General features: G+C 37.8%; 1 protein-coding gene and 1 long non-coding RNA gene across 8 annotated transcripts in view; one reads left to right on the top strand and one right to left on the bottom strand.

Moving 5' to 3' along the window:
* The window catches only part of LOC143677680 (uncharacterized), a 34,010-nt gene extending 29,597 nt beyond the window's left edge, over nucleotides 1-4,413 (bottom strand). For both annotated transcript variants that reach the window (XR_013172844.1, XR_013172823.1), the window contains exon 1: nucleotides 4,122-4,413. This is a non-coding gene — a long non-coding RNA (uncharacterized LOC143677680). The remainder of the gene's footprint in view (nucleotides 1-4,121) is intronic.
* Nucleotides 1-16,608, top strand: part of MAGI2 (membrane associated guanylate kinase, WW and PDZ domain containing 2) — a 1,430,555-nt gene that overhangs the window by 1,036,537 nt on the left and 377,410 nt on the right. The gene's annotated exons all lie outside the window — the stretch shown is intronic.

Consider the following 16,608-nt stretch of genomic DNA (forward strand, 5'->3'; position numbering starts at 1 on the left):
CACAATAATACCTAATTGTAAAGTAATCATGTTAAAACACTGAATGAAGCTGCATCTGAGCTATAGGTTTTTGTTTTGTTTTGTTTTGTTTTGTTTTGATTTTACTATTATTACTTTTATTTTTTTCTCTATATTAACATTCTATATCTTTTTCGGTTATGTTGCTAGTTCTTCTAAACCAATGCAAATGTACTAAGAAATGATGATCATGCATCTATGTGATGATGTTAAGAATTAATGATTGCATGTGTAGAATGGTATGATCTCTAAATGTTGGGTTAATTTCTTTTTTTCCGTTAATTAAAAAAAAAAAAAAAAGAGAAGGGATAATTGGAGATGAAGGGATACAGACTGTACAACGGGACTGGATATAAAAACTCAGAAATGGACAGCACAATACTACCCAATTGTAATGCAATTATATTAAAACACTGAATGAAGCTGCATGTGAGGTATAGGTTTTTTGTTTTTGTTTTTTTTTCTTTCTATTATTGTTTTAATTCTTATTCTGTTGTCTTTTTATTTCTTTTTCTAAATTGATGCAAATGTACTAAGAAAGGATGAATATGCAACTATGTGATGTTATTAAGAATTACTGATTGTACATGTAGATTGGAATGATTTCTAATTGTTTTGTTAATTCTTTTTTTAATTAATTAAAAAAAAAAAAAGAGAAAAGCATCATCATCAGAATATCAAGCCTAATCTTGGTTGCAAAAATTCAGTGAAAAATGACTTTTCAAAAATTTTGAAAAAAAAATTTCACTAGAGGTCAGAGAAGTTACAAGACAAAAGAAACATGAAGTGGAAACTGGCAGAGCTTAAAAAGAAAGAGAAGATAAAATGCATTAAACATATGAAAGTCTTAGTAAAAGCAACCAAAATACCACAGACACCATTTTTAAAAATCAAGAAACAGAGATGATAGGCTTGAGAAAACAAATCTATGAAAGAAATATTTTTGAAAGAAAATAGATAAGATGAAACATTGAAAGCTAAAGTATACCTCATATATGCAAAACTATTGTTTCTAAGGAAGAACATACATTAATAATAAAATAGAAGAAACTCTTACTGAAATAAAATCAGGTTTGAATTTCAAAATAAAAAGAACACTAGATTCCAGAAATTCTGACATAGAATGATCAATATCAAGGTGAATTGTGGTAATATACTGTCATTTCATAAAATATAGAATCGTGTGCCTTTAAAAAAAGCAATTTTTGTAGAAGGAAGAAATGCCAGGTGAACCTTAGACTTCTTAGTAGTAAAACTCAATATCACACTATAAAATGTCTACTAAATTCTGAAGTAAAGTAAATTTGACCAAAGAATTTTATACTTAGCTGAATTATTTTGCAAGTATATGTGAAAGATACATGTCAAGCAACAGACATTCTCAAGAAAGTGTATATAGCACATGGGGCCCTTCTTTAAAAACGTTACACCATTAAACAATCCAATCAACCAGGTGAAAAACCAATATAAAGAATTCAGAATGGGAAATCCCTGCTTGAGATCACTGATTAATTTCAACTTTGGAAGGAATTATGGTAAGTGTAAATAAATAACAGATAAATGTGACTGCAGCGAATTCAACGTTTAAGACATCAAACATACAGTCTGGGTGGAAGAGAGCAGGTGATGGGAAGACTTGTGCTTTCAAGATACTGAAAGAGGTTCCCTGTGGCTGGAGCACTGAATAAACTTGACTGGGATGGCATCACTCTGCTCCTTTAAGCTAGGCAAAGGAATTCAGACATTTTCTTTAGTTGGGAAGCCATCACTGTAGGCTTTTAAACTGGGAGTGACAGGATAGCATCTATATTTTCTGAGAAAATGTAGGTAAAGTCTGCTGAGAGTGATGAGGGAAGTGATGGGGTCAGAGGAAGAGAGTGGAAGAGATTTGGAAGACATGCATGAAGTACAAGAGAGAAAACTTGACTAGAGACCCTTTTCTGTGCTGGTGCTGCTACGTGTGTATTGGCTGCTGGTGGCTTACTGCTGCCCCCTTCTGGGGGTTGAGAACTGCTTCATCTGGGAGTTTGTCTTCTTTGCCTGCTTACCCCAAGTTTACCCCTTGCAGCAGCAGCCTGCAGCCAATGACTGAGTGATATGGTGGTACAAAAGACTAGCGCTTGTCTCAAGGTGGGACCAAAGTTGAAAATTTGGTCCTGGAGTTTCCCATGGGGACAGACAGGAGCTAATTTCCAGCTGAGATCACACTTTTGTTTAACTTTTTTCCCCTGCTCTATCCTGATTTCCTCTCTTCTCTTCCCTTGGTGTCACTGTCTTCATAAATCCTTGTATAAGACTTCTTGTCACTGGTACCTTGAAGGAACCCAATCTAAAACAAAGCTTTTGGGGCAGTTTTGAGAGCCAAGTTGAAGTTGGATGCCAGGAATTTATAGTAGTCTCAAGGCTGTGCAACTGTGATTTTTCTTCAGTATCGATTGGCAGCCCAGGGGTAAATCTGAAGACGAGACATTTAGATTGATTCACAGTTGGGGATTTTGCCAGTGGGATGTGATAGAATGACTATGGAGTAAACTAGTGTCCACAAGAAAGTAGTTTAAGTGATAGGCCGTGAAAGCTGGGTTGGATAGGGATGAAAGTACACACAGGATGGAAGTGAGAGACAGGGGAAGACAAAGAGGTCAAAGAACTGGGTTGCTAATAAGTTTTTCTAAAATTATGCACACACACACGCATGCATACATATATATGCATGATATATATACACATGCAAATTGAGGGAGAGTCAGTCAAATAGAGAAGTAGAAAGTTTAAATGAAGTTTCAGGCAATGGGCACTTCATATATGAAGTAAATCACATCTGATTATATCATGGAACGATTTTTGATTACTCATTTAGCTAGCATTTATTTGAAACTAGCAGCCAACTCCCCAGTACAATAATACTAGTCATTTTTTTTTGATGATTGTGAATCCTTAGGCCAATGAAGCATTTATCCTTAATGGAAAAATGTAATATTTAATTAAGAAGTGTCACTTCCTTTTTTTCTGCCCAGCCAGAGCAATAAGAAAAGATTGCTGGGTATATGTTTGGCTTCCATCTTTCTCTAGAGCAGGAGTTTTTAAAATGTGGCCTAAGGCCTGTCAATAAATTGTGAAGATTCTGCTATTAAACGATAAATTGTTCCAAAATTGGAATTTGTTTTTGTTTCTCCATAGGCTTTCGTTTTTACTTATGATTTAAGGCTCTATACAGATACCCAACTAAATATATTGTTTCTGATTACCAAATTTGTAAATTAACATTTGCACATTGTCACAGTTTACGGAAGACTCAAATTTTGGATTCTGACTGCAGCTCAACCCTGGAAGAGAGAGCTGGAATTTGAAATTCCCTCAGCAAATAAGAGATGGTATAGTAGATGGGTCATGGTTTTGTGGAGGTTGGTTTGTTTTTTTGCCCCACCTAAGTGGCTTGACCTTAATCAGAAACATTTGAGAGGCTTTACTCTAGTGGAGCCCAAGTAAATAGCATCTTGATTCAAACGAGGGATTAAAAATAAAGAAGAAAATCTCCTTTGAAGAGTCTTCTCTTCCCACCACTACATCCTTCAACATGCATCATCTACTAAGGAAAGAAATGAGAAGAGCAGGTCAGGTCACCTTCTGGTTAAAATGAAAGGCAGGAGTCTCACTTTTGAATAATCCTTGATTTTTCCATTGCAAAGTCAATTAGCTCACATAATTTTTGGATACCTAGCCCTGATGTACAGGTTAGGCAAACATGTAGTTGGGAAGAAAAATATTGGATGTTTTAGAAGTCCCTGTGAGGTTATTATGACTGATGGATAAAGCTCAGAAGGAGGTATTGGATGAGTTTCATCTAGAAAAATGGAAAAGGTACCCAAATAGCTTTAATAATAGAAGTTAGTTACATAGTACAACTTGAAGAGTAATAAAAAATTAATGATGGAATGATTTTACTCATTAGAAAAATTAGATTAGATTTCACTCATTCAGTAAACATTTATGGAGGGCTTATTATATTTCAGGCACTGTCCTAGAAGCTGGGGATATACTGAGTTAAAAAGACTCTGCCCTAGTGGCGCTTATAAGAAATAAGAAAAGAAGACCACGCTCCTTACCTGGAAGGAGGGTCTTCAACGTCGTATACTGCTTCTCGGTGCTGCTGCTGGTCCAGGGTCCATCTCCTGCATTCGGATCTTTGTTCATCTGTCATGGAGAGCCCATGGAGATCACAAAACATTGAAAAATGTTCTTCCCAAACACATTTTACAAGGCTCAAGTGACCAATCCATAAAATATATATTCATTAATATGATGCTGCTTTGGAGAAACATTTTCTAAGACTAAATGTAGAATTTGTCATGAAGAAGGGAGATACGGGGCAGCACATTCAGTGGAAATAGGGTACAAATCATGCATTGTCCTTCGATGTCAAGTTAACTGACAATCAGGCCATATAGTATCTATTTGGCTCATTTGAAACATACTTTCAAATAGAAGAAGCAAAACAAACTGTATTTCAGTTAACTTGCTTTTTCCTGAATGAGGAAACTACCCTTTCTAATCTCCTGTCATAGATGGGAGTAAACAGGTTTGCATCAATAACTGTTCTGTTTGCTTAATATGTATGTTCAAAAACAATGAGTACCAAATCAAATAGTTTTAATGCTCAATTATGTTAAATAGCCCCCATTTGGATTTTTTTCCAAAACAAATCTAAGTAAATATTGATAAACAGCACAGAGCGTATTAATGATTTGTTGCCTGAGCTTCTTATTTAGGGGATTAAAATCACAGCCAAGAGAGCAAATAAATATTACAAGTTACATTGCCTCATATTTGCCAAACTTCCTAAATTATTAGCAAATCCATTGGGTAAATGCAGCGGCAAAGCACAATCTGTTTTCCATGCAAATCTGAAATCCACTTACACGGCATAACGTGGTATAGATAGGATTTCAGATATATAATTACAGGAGAATTATTGATTTGCCATTTTCCTTTCCAAACAAGGTCATTCTAGGGATCGCCTTGTAAGTTTACCTAAAATGAAACTAGAGAAATCTATATTAGGATTTTTCTGAAATCTTTCCATGTGTACAGATTTGAAGGTCATTTTAACCAATTTGTTAAACTTTTTAAATGACTTATGCAAGCCATGTAAAAGAGGATGATTGATGTAAGCCATGTAGCCATGTAGAACCTATCCTCAAATGAATCCCAATCAAACAGGACACATATCAAAGAACTGCACAATAGTTCTACCAAAGAGAGTGGAGGTGTCAACGGCGGTAGGACTGCAAAGAGAATGTGATTAGATGGAGAAGGTGAACTGGAGTCCTGCTTCCTGGCATCCAGGTGGGCCTTGAATTGATTAAGATGAGAAGTCAAGTCTGAATAAAGGCAAAGTCTTTGGAAGAAGAGTTTCTATAAAAAGGAACCAAATAGGGCGGGCAATGGTGGTGCAGTGGCAAAGTTCTCACCTGCCATGTCGGAGACCCGGTTCAGTTCCCACTGCCTGCCCATGCAAAAAAAAAAAAAAAAAAAAAAAAAAGGGCCTGAATAGCAGCTGCTTTCCAAGCAAGGCAAATCACTTTCCTCTTGCTGAGGATCTCAGTGGACAGAGGTGCACAGTGGGGTGGGGGGTGGTCAAAACTGCTGAAGGGCTTGGGGCTGGATAGAGCTGAATCACTTAAGAAAATAGGAGGATTGGCGTTTGCTGCTGAGAGGATGAGGAGAGAAGAATGAAAAAGATTTGAAGATAAAGCTAGAACTGAGGGACTTTCTGCAATAGGAATAACTAATAGAAAATGTTTATTATTTCATTCCTACATTCTAAGTCCTTCCATTTCCCCAACATATGTCTTGTGTAGGTTGGAGTTTTTTGGCTGTGGTATTTTTCATTTTGATTTGTTTTGTTTTTGTTGTTGTGTTCCTTGAAATTAAGGAAGAGGGCTGAATTCCATACCTAAGTGAACTAATTGTGAAAGAGAGACTGTATAAGCAGAGAGGTAAGAGGAGATGTGAACTCATCACAGCAACACAAAACCCTAACTGTACATAAATCCAGAGTGATTCTACTTAAGTAATTGCTATTGCCATGTGTTCATGGCTTGCAAAGCTTTGTTTGTAGCTATGACAATTGAAGGTTCTTAATAACTGAAGTGATTCTGAGAATATAACCCTCTTCTCTACTCACCACTCCAACACCAAATTCTTATAAATCTTGGAGAAAGGTTTAGATTCCACATTTTGTGGCCTGGTAATTCAGATCCCTTTAATCTTGATCTTAAAGTGAATAGAGATTGCAGGTAACGTCAGTGTTATGTATTTAATTCAATTTGGCTGGAACAAAGTGTATATTAAACAGAGAGGTAGAAAGAGCTTTGAAGGCAACTTGGGACCAAATTGTGCGGGATCCTGAATGCTTAAGGCAGGGACTGTATTCAACAGTGAAACTCCTTCGTAATACAGAAGGCAAAGGAGAAGTCTAATGAGTAAGAATAGCTAAATCTGACCTAATATCTCCCTTGTGCCCCCCATCTCTATATCTAGCTGCCTTCTGGACATTTAAACTTCAGTGTCTCACAAGCATCTTAAACTTGATTGTCAAACTCATCATTTCCCCTTTAAATATACATCTTTGTGTTTCCTATCTTGTTTGGTGATATTATCTTCCTAGCCAGGAACTTGGAAATTGTCTCTTTCTCCTTTTTCTTTAGCCCATGCAAGAACTTGATCCCTGTGATGTGTAGATTTTGCCTTTGTAGTGTATCTTCACTCATTCTTTCTCTTCCAACCCACCGCCTCTGCCTTAGTCCTGGCCCTCATGCTTTCTTATCTGGGTTACTGCAGTATAGTATGGTGGGTGGAAGTCAGCCTGCCTGAGCGCGCATCTGGCATACTCCTCACTAACTGTGTGACCTCTGCTTGGTTCTGGTTCCTCAATTGTAAAATGGCGAAAATGAAAGTACCTACTTCATATGGTTGTTATGAAGATTAAGTGAGTTAATATAGTAAAGATTTGGAAAATGCTATTTAGGTTTTTACCATTATTACTAAATTTGTCCTCCTGATTCCGGTGTCTCTCCTCTCCAATCTATCTTCAACCCTTCTAAAAGAATGATCTTTCAAAACTACAAAACTGATTGAGTCATTCTGTGGTTGTCTTTCAGCATCTCCAATTTGCTTTCAGCATCAATTCCAAATTTCTTTTAAAGGCCTTTGTGAGAGAGTTGCTCCTACCTCTCTGCTTTGGTTTGCTAAAGCTGCCGGAATGCAGTATACAGAAGTGGGTTGGCTTCTTCAAAGGGGATTTTTTAGGTTACAAACTCATAGTTCTAAGGCCATAAAAATGACCATACTAAGGCATCAACAAGATAATACCTTCACTGAAGAAAAACTGATAGCGTCCGGGGTTCCTCTGTCACATGGTGATATCTGCTGGCCCATCTCTCCAAAATGTCTCTGAGCTTCTCTGTGTCCTTGCTTGCACCTCCTGGGGCATTTCTGTCTCTGAGCTCTCTCCAAAATGTCTCTCTCTTAAAGGACTCCAGCAAGCAGATTAAGACCCACCTTGAATGGCCAGGGTCACATTCCATGGAAACAATCTAATCAAGAGGTCCCACCCAACAATAGGTCTGCCCCCTGGAAGATTGGATTGAAAGAACATGGGCGTTTGTGAGGTACATCACACATTCAAACCAGCACACTCTCCAACCCGAACCCTGTTGCTTTCCACTTTACACCCCATGATCTAAGTATATCAAATAAATTTTAATTCCTGTAATATGTCATGTTTGTATTATGTTTCCATACTTTCTGGCAGAAGTTCACAAATACTTCTCCAGCCATCTTCGTATTGTTCAAAACTCTAAGACACCTTCTACAAAAGACATTCCTTGAACACCATCAAAGCTAGATTAGTCACTCTTTTTCTGTGATTCCACAGAGTCCTCTTTAGGGATTTATTGCATGGTAGCATATTTGGTTTTTACTTGTCTACTTCGCAAAGGCATGTATTCATCTTTAATCTCTGCAACCCAAACCCTGGGCCCGGCACATGATAGGTACCTAGTCAACCGTTATTGTATGACTGAATAAATACATTTTAGAATTATAGAATAAACGAGAAAAAAAAATATGGTATGATCAGGCCTTATCTTTTGGAATATCTAGATATTAATCTAGCTAGTGAGACCTCAGGGTACTGTCATCCAATAGAAAAATAATGGGAGCCACATATGTCATTTTAAAATTTTCTAGTAAAAAAAGCAGAAGTAAACAGGTGAAATTAATTAAATAATAGTATTTATTTAATCCCATATATCCAAAATATTATCTTTCAACTTGTTGCACTAGATCCCTTTTAAAAGCCCAGTAGCTACTCGTGACAGGTGACTCCCCTTTTTGAACTGAGCAGCTTTAAAAATTATGACATTGGAGAATAGTAATGTCAAAACAAGCAAGAGAAAACCATAAGAAGGTACCGTGAAGGGAAATGAGTTTATGGTGGTCGTAGTGAGTTTGAGAAAATGCAAGCAATTCAGTGGGAAATATCTTAATGAGCAGTGGGAAAAACAGTTTTAAAATAAGCAGAACTTGGGGTTATATTTCAGAGGCATTAAAACATGAAAATTTAGTCATAGTCTGCTTTAATTTCAGTTCAAGACAACACGTAATTATTGAGCACCGAATATTTGCCTGGTGATGTGTTATGTTGCTGTGAGTCCCTCCATGACTTCACTCATCCTATGCCCCCTCCTCAGAGGCCCACACCCTCCTCGCTTTTTCAAATCCTTCTGTGCAAGGTCCTATGTCCCACTTCTTTCATTAGGCTTTTCTAACAGTTTAGTCCCATCGATCTCTCTCCCCTCATATCCCACAGCCCCTACAGGGTATAAAACAATTATTGCACAAATAGACACAACTTTTAACTTCTCTGTGCACTAACTTTCTAGCTTGAATGGAAACTCTTTGAAGTCAGGGAGCATTCTTGCTTCTGCAGTCCTCAGAATTAAGGACTTCTGGTGCTCAGTAAATGATTCTTGAAGTAATGACTGACTCAGATAACTTTCCAGCTTTAGCTCTTACAATGGTCAGGAACTGGGCACATCCGAAGAAATGAAAAATTCAAAAACTCTTTTTTTCAATTCAGGCCTAATGGACAAACTGCTTCCACTTGCATATGGGAGCATGGAATTGCAAGGCTCTGAAATCATTGTTGACATAAATTGGGTAACCTAGATGGTACAGTTTCTGCCTGCAGCTACTCTTCAGGTTCACTGGAGGAGAGAGTTCAGAGTGGCTATGTTGTAAATCCTATATTTGCCAATGCACTTTTCAGTTAATTCATCTTCAAAGGAGGAGATTTTCAGTACTGTGTAGTGAACAGAAGAGAATAATTTTAAAGGCAAGCAAAGGAGAAGAGCCTAAACAGCCCACTAATGATACCATCTTCCCATTTCCTGCTCTGGATGTATTGTGCACCCATGAATGATGGGGCAAAATTCCAGGCCTTAGAAATTCATATGTTGTGGAGACAATCCATTTCTCTGCCTTGCAAAGCAGAACTACAGGTGCAGCAAGCGAGTAAACAGTACCAGCTGTTCCTTGGCTCTGGTTCCTTAAAGAGAAACGAAAGACCAAGCGCAGGTTTGGAGAGAAGACAGAATCACAGGGAGGACCGCAGCAGGGTTTTCATGGCTTTGGCCCCAGTTCTAGCATCTCCACCATAGAACAGCATGCTCACAAAGGGAATGCAGCCTCCAAAAGCCAAATGTCAGAACTCGCTTCTGCCGGTATTATGGAAAAGTTGTTTGGTGATAATGTCCTGACAGAAATTATGATTTCGCCAGAAAACTCATATCAATATTTAGCCTTTTAAGCTTGAGTAACTGCTGTTGAATATGATGTAGAATGTTTAAAAAAACAAACTAATCTCAAAAAAAATAAATTCATGTGATAACTTTTTTTTAATTTATGTTCTTGGGGAGCTTAATGGTTCATGGCTTTTCTTTTTAACTAATAGCATGAATTCACATTTTTGTGTGTGTGAAGTCTATGCTTTTAGAAGAGGACTCTTGTATAGTGTCTATCAGAATGAAAAATTTATTACATATGAGAGAGGAACATGACTGCTTTTTTACTTATGACATGAATTCACTTTTTGTGTGTGACGAGCTTGTAATTTTAGAAAAGGATCTCTGTGCAGAGTCTTTCAGAGTAAAGAAGAATGTATTGCATGTATCAGATTCTCAGAAAGTGTCATGTGTTATACGCTTGCTTTATTCTCAACAGCTTATTCTTTCCCGTGTGTCTTAGAGCATATCACGTGTATCCTGCCACCAAGAGTGAAGGGAACCATGTGTCATTACATGTGACATAAACAGCAACTAATTACAAAACTGTTAATTTCAGTGTTGCTCCTGAGTCATTTTTGACATTTTATTACTTCCTTTGACATTCTGAAACTTTTCAGGAACTATGGAGACAAATTTTCATTAGATATGGCCCATGAATAGTGAAAGCTTACCAGTTCTATACCTTGAATTTGGAGAATCTTTCTACCTGTATATCAAATTATAAACCTTCATCACTGACCTTTTGTTGGCTTCATGGTCAATGCTGAGGACCGTGATATATCACTTGGGAACACAAAACAAATGCTAAGAAGATCCTCAGTGAGCATGTCATGCCATTATCTCTCTAAAATGTATTAGTATTCTATAGTTATCTCTTATAATACAATTTACCCCGATGCAGCTGGCTCTACTGTCGCTGCCCTTTTGCTGGTTTTGTCTCTTCATATACCTGTTATTCCCATCTGTTGTCAGGACATGGGCATGGCGGCTAGGTGAGCAGGTGAATGAAATACCAGGGAACATTTCCTGTAATTGAGGGCAAGAAGAATGACTTTCAAACTGGGTCTTTCCAGGGCAACAGCTTTGCCCTGCTTTGCACAGGTGTCTTCTATTTAGAATCGGTTTTGCCCTGGAAGGAGAAAATGTTACAAAGGACAAGTTCCTTTTGCATGATTTCTGCCCCGAATTCCAGAATGTTTTTGTGGATCAACTTGTAGGAAGTAAAAAGGGAAAACTTGCATAGTGCAAGATAGCTGCTGTGTACTCAGTGGCACCTCTGCTACTCTGTAATCTGTCCTGCCTCTGGTTGAGGCATTAGAGAAACAAAGCCACTGAGAAGAAGCTGTTGAAAGGTAGGCATGATGCTTCATGGATTGTGTGACATCCCATGGCACTCAGAATGCTCCCGCCGGCACAGATCAATAGCTCTCCTGTTGCCATTAAGAGTAGGCTACATGGTTTTCCTTAAGATAAGAAATTTTCTGGCTCTTCTAGGCTCTTGTTCATTCTAATACCCTTCCAGAGTGCTCCTGTGTTATCACTCGAATTCCACTGTGCCTTTGGCACAGATAAGCCTTGCCGGTATCTTTCCATGCATTCATCAGGTTACTGAATGCCGTATCCTATCCCCTGCCCCTCAGATCAGAACAGTCTAAATGCCCAGGCATGATGCAAAAGGGAATACATACAGTCTGGGTGTCTGAACAGCTCTGAAGCTAGGCCAGCCCAGGCGCAGGGCTGGGAGTTACGAGGTGTGATGGATCAGGGGAATGGACAAGGTGTATGCAGAGGTGTTGTACATGGGCAGGGTCCATGGGGAGAGACATATGATAGAGCAAACATACTGAGTAACTGTGCTGCCAGAGGAGGTCAACCAGGAAAAACCATAGTGAAAACATTTACAAGTGGGATAGGCAGAAAACATTTTTGCATTTTTGTTTTGTTTGGGGGGGTCCTGTGTTTGTTCTAAGCCATAAACAGGAAGGCTTGATTTGAGTTCCCATGGAGAGAGCCTCAAACTCTTCAAATTTCATAAACCGCTCAGACCACTTGCCAGTGATGGCACCAGGTGGAACTGAGAGTTGAAGACAGGGTTCTGTTGCGTAGACTCTCTCCTCATTAAAATGTCTCCTCTTCAGGGTTCACTGTGACTGATTTGGCAGCCTCAGCCAGGAACGGTCCAAGTGGCTTTCACTTCATTGGTTCACTTCATTGCTCTTGGCTTTCTCGGGCATTGTTTAATTGGGTTCCTATTGTGCCACTGGCAGGAACCTACGAAAAAGGGGACTTATTTCTAAAGCAGTCCTCCGCTCCAACCGTGAGTGGGCTTATTAAGCAAATGCAGCCCCTTGACCAGTCCGACCCTGTTGTGTAAACATAAACATGATTCTGAGCCAGCATTTTTACCTGTATCGTTTTAAAAATAAGAAGCTTTTAGGATAAAAAAAGACTGATGAGCTTGCCCCCAGATCTTTTCCTAAGAAAATCTTAGGGGACCTACTTAAGTGAAGGACCTTGTTCAAAATGGCATTTCTCTGCTTCCCGTTTCACCTGGCCCTCTGCGTTGAGAATGTGCAAAACCCTTGAGGAAAGTGTGTTTACATCTGTCAGGTAGACTTATCAACCTGGAGGTGTTTTTAAGTATGGAAGAAGTAAATGCTATCCTAATAGCAGAGAAATTCAGGGGGAAAAAAAAAAGCCCTTCTAACAGAAATCTGTTTATTTTGCCTTTTGCAAGGAGCTGTTTGTTTTCTGGGCTCCATATTTTAAATCTGGTTGAAGCAAATGCATGTGAAGTATCTGAAGACGTCTGCGAGTGCTCGGGGCTTCATGACCGAAACAGAAATGTTTCCTAGGAGTTCTTTGTGACCTCAGGCATAAATTTAGAACAAGGGGTTGTGCACAGCTTTTGTGCCCATAGCACATGGGTTGCCATTGTTTGTGCTTGCAGTTCTCAGTTTGTGAGCCCGCCTGTGTGTGTTGTTTTCTTGGCTTATCGAGTTTGAAATGTAGCACGGAATGTACCAGGGTAGGCTCAGCTGGAAGTGACTGAAAGGAAATCTGGGGGAAACTGGCAGAGAGCTGTCCACTGGTGAGAGGCCTGCACAGTGGAAACTTCTTTGGTCCTCTGTGAAGGAAAGCAGTGTCCTTCAGAGTAGTTCCCAGTGGGGTGAACACTTGAATTTTAGACCAAATAGTTATGCTGCTAATATTTCAAGGTGGGTGGTAACTCTTGTTAAAGTATGCTATTAAATGAAGAGCACAATATGAGCTGACATTTATTGAGCATTTATTATAAGCCAGAAACTATACTGAGTCCTCCTAACACATGATCTCATTGTCATTCTCCCAGCAGTTCTTCATTGCTGAGTGCTTTAATTTCCCCATTTTTAGATCAGGAAATGGAAGCATTAAAAGCTTAAATAAATTATCCAGGATTACACAGGTAGTATGTAGCACAGCTGGGATGAAAACCTAATTTAGATTCCAGAAGCCAAGTTCTCAGACTTCTGAGGCATTTGGTGAATGAGTTTATTTCTTAGTCAGGTCTGTGGGGGGGAATAGGAGGCAGAGACCATTAAGGAATTAGTGAGAGTGAAAATGCCAGTCAGCTCCTCCTTGATTGGATTGTCAGCCAGTTATCCTACATTTTCATTTTGCTATGAAGATCTTTTCACTCGTCTTTCCTTGCCTTTGTTTCTTCCTCCTCTACGAAGGTTGTTATATGTAGCCTTCTAGTCATTTCCCGAATTTTTCTACATCTCCAGTATTTTAAGCTTTTACCGCTTTATATCCCACTGTTTTTCTTGATTCTCTTCTCAAATAACCCATTCATTGCTCTACTCTGAATTCCACTTTCATGATATATGCAGGGAAAGAGATAATATAGGAAATGGAGTGAGCTAAAGTCACCCATTTTCTCCCTTTCCCTTCCCTTTAATTCTCTTTCCTTAAGAAACTGGAGAAACATTTCTTCTTCTATGAAAAAGAGGGAAGAACTGAAGTGTTTCTTGTTCCATCTCTAGAGGCAGCTGTCCAAAGTCTTGAATTGGCTGCCCTCTGTTTCCATACGTCTATTTATTTGTAGTTATTGTGGCAGTCTGTCATCTCTCCTCTGAAAGTCAGAAGCATATTTTGACTCCTGAATGTCCTTGAAGGTTTCTGTGTAATCATTAGATTTGAATATATGGTTATATTTTTCCTCAATAAAGCCTTTAATTTTCAAGATTCTCATCAATATGCAATTATAATTCGTAATTAAAATAATTTATACCAGGGTCCAGATGTAGTACTTTGAAATTAAATTTAAAGTCTTAAAGAGTTAAGTGCACGCTTTGGTTTGGCAGAGTCTAAAATCTTAATCCATATGCTTAAAAAGGGAGTATGTGAAGTTATCTGACATCTAGGTGGAGTATTTTGTATCAATCTATATTTTCCTTCTATGACATTATAATAATTTGACCACAGTAGTACCCTAGATGAGACTGGGATGCAAATGCCTCAGTCATTTAGTCAGTGACTTACTAAGTAGGGTGTATTATACTTAGTGCTTTATAAGCCTAAAATGTGAAAATTCATCATATTTTGAATTGCAGGAAAATGTGTGCAGAGTCTAAGTCAGTCATATTCTGGTTCTAAAATTAGTAGAAAGAGAATCTGAGTGGGAAAAAAAGAGAACTTTCTATCCCTTTAAACAGTGTGACATGCTCTTCCACTCCTTGCACTACTGAACTTAGCCCAGGTGCTGCTCTGGCTGAAAGAACCACTATGCCTGATGCTGTCCAGAAGGGTATTGAAAGCAAAAATAAGACCGAAAACCCATGAGATGCTCTCTTATAGACAGACCCCTGTATACCTTCCTGATTGGGAAACCCTTTACTAGATTCTCTAGATTACTAGGGAATGACCAGGAGAGGGGAATGTTTAAATCACCCGAGAAATAGGAAGATTGGTTAATAAAAATATCATACTGAAAGTTTGAAGGTTTAGAGGAAATAAATTGAAACATATAAAACCAAGAAGTATGGGGATAACTTGAGCCATGACCGGATCGTTGAATCTTGGGATACAACAATTAAAGGTTGCCCTTTAATGTTTGAAAAGTAAATTGTATGCAAGTGAGAAATGGTGGACACACCTAATCACAATCCATTCCTCCAAAAACTAATGCTAAATGCATCGATTAAAACAACGCCAAATACATTGATTAAAAGTACTTAGGCAGTTAAACTGAAATTAGGATATTAAAGGAAAAAGAGGACAGAGATATGTCTCAGATCTGTGATTTTTAGTAGTGTGCTGGTTTGTAAGTGTTAAGAAAAGCCATGTTTTTTCCCTAGTTCAGTCTTGTGGAGGAAGACCTGTAGTTTAGGACCTTTTCATTAGGAGTTTTCCAAGGAGATTGTCTCCACGCACTGAAGGTGGTCTTAATCCACTTACTAAAGTCCTTCAAGGGGGAACCATTTTAGAAAATTCTCAGAGCTGACACAGACAGAGATGTTTGGAGATGCAGAAAGAAAGTGCCCCTGGGGAAGCTGTTTGAAACCAGAAGCTAAAGGACCAGCAGACATCAGCCATGTACCTTCCCAGCTGACAAAGATATTCCAGATGCCATTGGCCTTTCTTGAATAAAGGCATCTTAATCTAGATGTCTTAGTTTGCACGTTTTTATGGCCTTAGAACTATAAACTTGTACCTTAATAAGCCCCCTTTTTAAAAACCAATCCATATCTGGTATATTACATTCCAGCAGCATTAGCAAGCTAAACAAATAGCAAATAGAAAAAGCTTGATATGTGATATGTTCGTGAGAGGGAAAAACTTTGAACTTTATGGTAAATTCCTACTTACCCTATGCTTACTACCATCAATGAGACAAGTGTTTTGTATGTGCATATTGAATAGGATATTCATTACTTCATAACATCAGCACAATTTTCAGTCCATTTTATCTCATCATATATTAACCTATATGGTACACAATGAATATCAATGGGAAGTCCACAAACTGTACAGGAAACAATTGGAGTAAGTTGATAGTTTGTTTCTATTTAGACACTAAATCTTTATAACTAAGGGAATGCTGAGTATTTCACCAAAGTGATTGATTACTAAATGTATTAATTTGATACAAAATATTAATATTTCCTATTTCAAAAGAGGTCAATAAACCATAGTTGTTGCAAAAATCAAAATGAATAAGTATGTATTTCAGGACATCCAAAAAAATCACATCAAGCACATATTCTTGGGGACCATGAACCATGACACATTCCTCTTTTCTGGGTTTCACTGACTAAGTATAATTAAATATATGGTGAATTTGTTTACTGCTACTATTTGAGCATAGTTAGAATTAGAATTAGAAAAATGTTTAATTGTACAAACTTGCAGTTATTACAGTCCAAATATATCAGAGAAGTAATAACATCCATTACTTTCAATTTTATTATGCTTTGTGAGACCAAGTACAAATTGTTTTTGGTAAAAGATAAAATGGATTGTATCTGATTTTTTTTTTCTTCAAAGCTCATACTGAATTTTTTTCATAAGGCACAGAATATGCAGCTGAATTTATCAAATTTGCTGAACATCATCTAAGAATAAATTAATATTTAAATTTCAATTTTTTAAGTTAACGATTTAATATTTAAATCTGTCATCTTATATCAAATCTAAATAGGTAACCTGATTTTTAACTCAATTTGATTTTACTTATGTTTTTCCCTAAAATTAGGAACTT

The sequence above is a fragment of the Tamandua tetradactyla genome, chromosome 1 (assembly GCF_023851605.1).
Source record: "Tamandua tetradactyla isolate mTamTet1 chromosome 1, mTamTet1.pri, whole genome shotgun sequence".
Classification (NCBI taxonomy): Eukaryota; Metazoa; Chordata; class Mammalia; order Pilosa; family Myrmecophagidae; genus Tamandua; species Tamandua tetradactyla.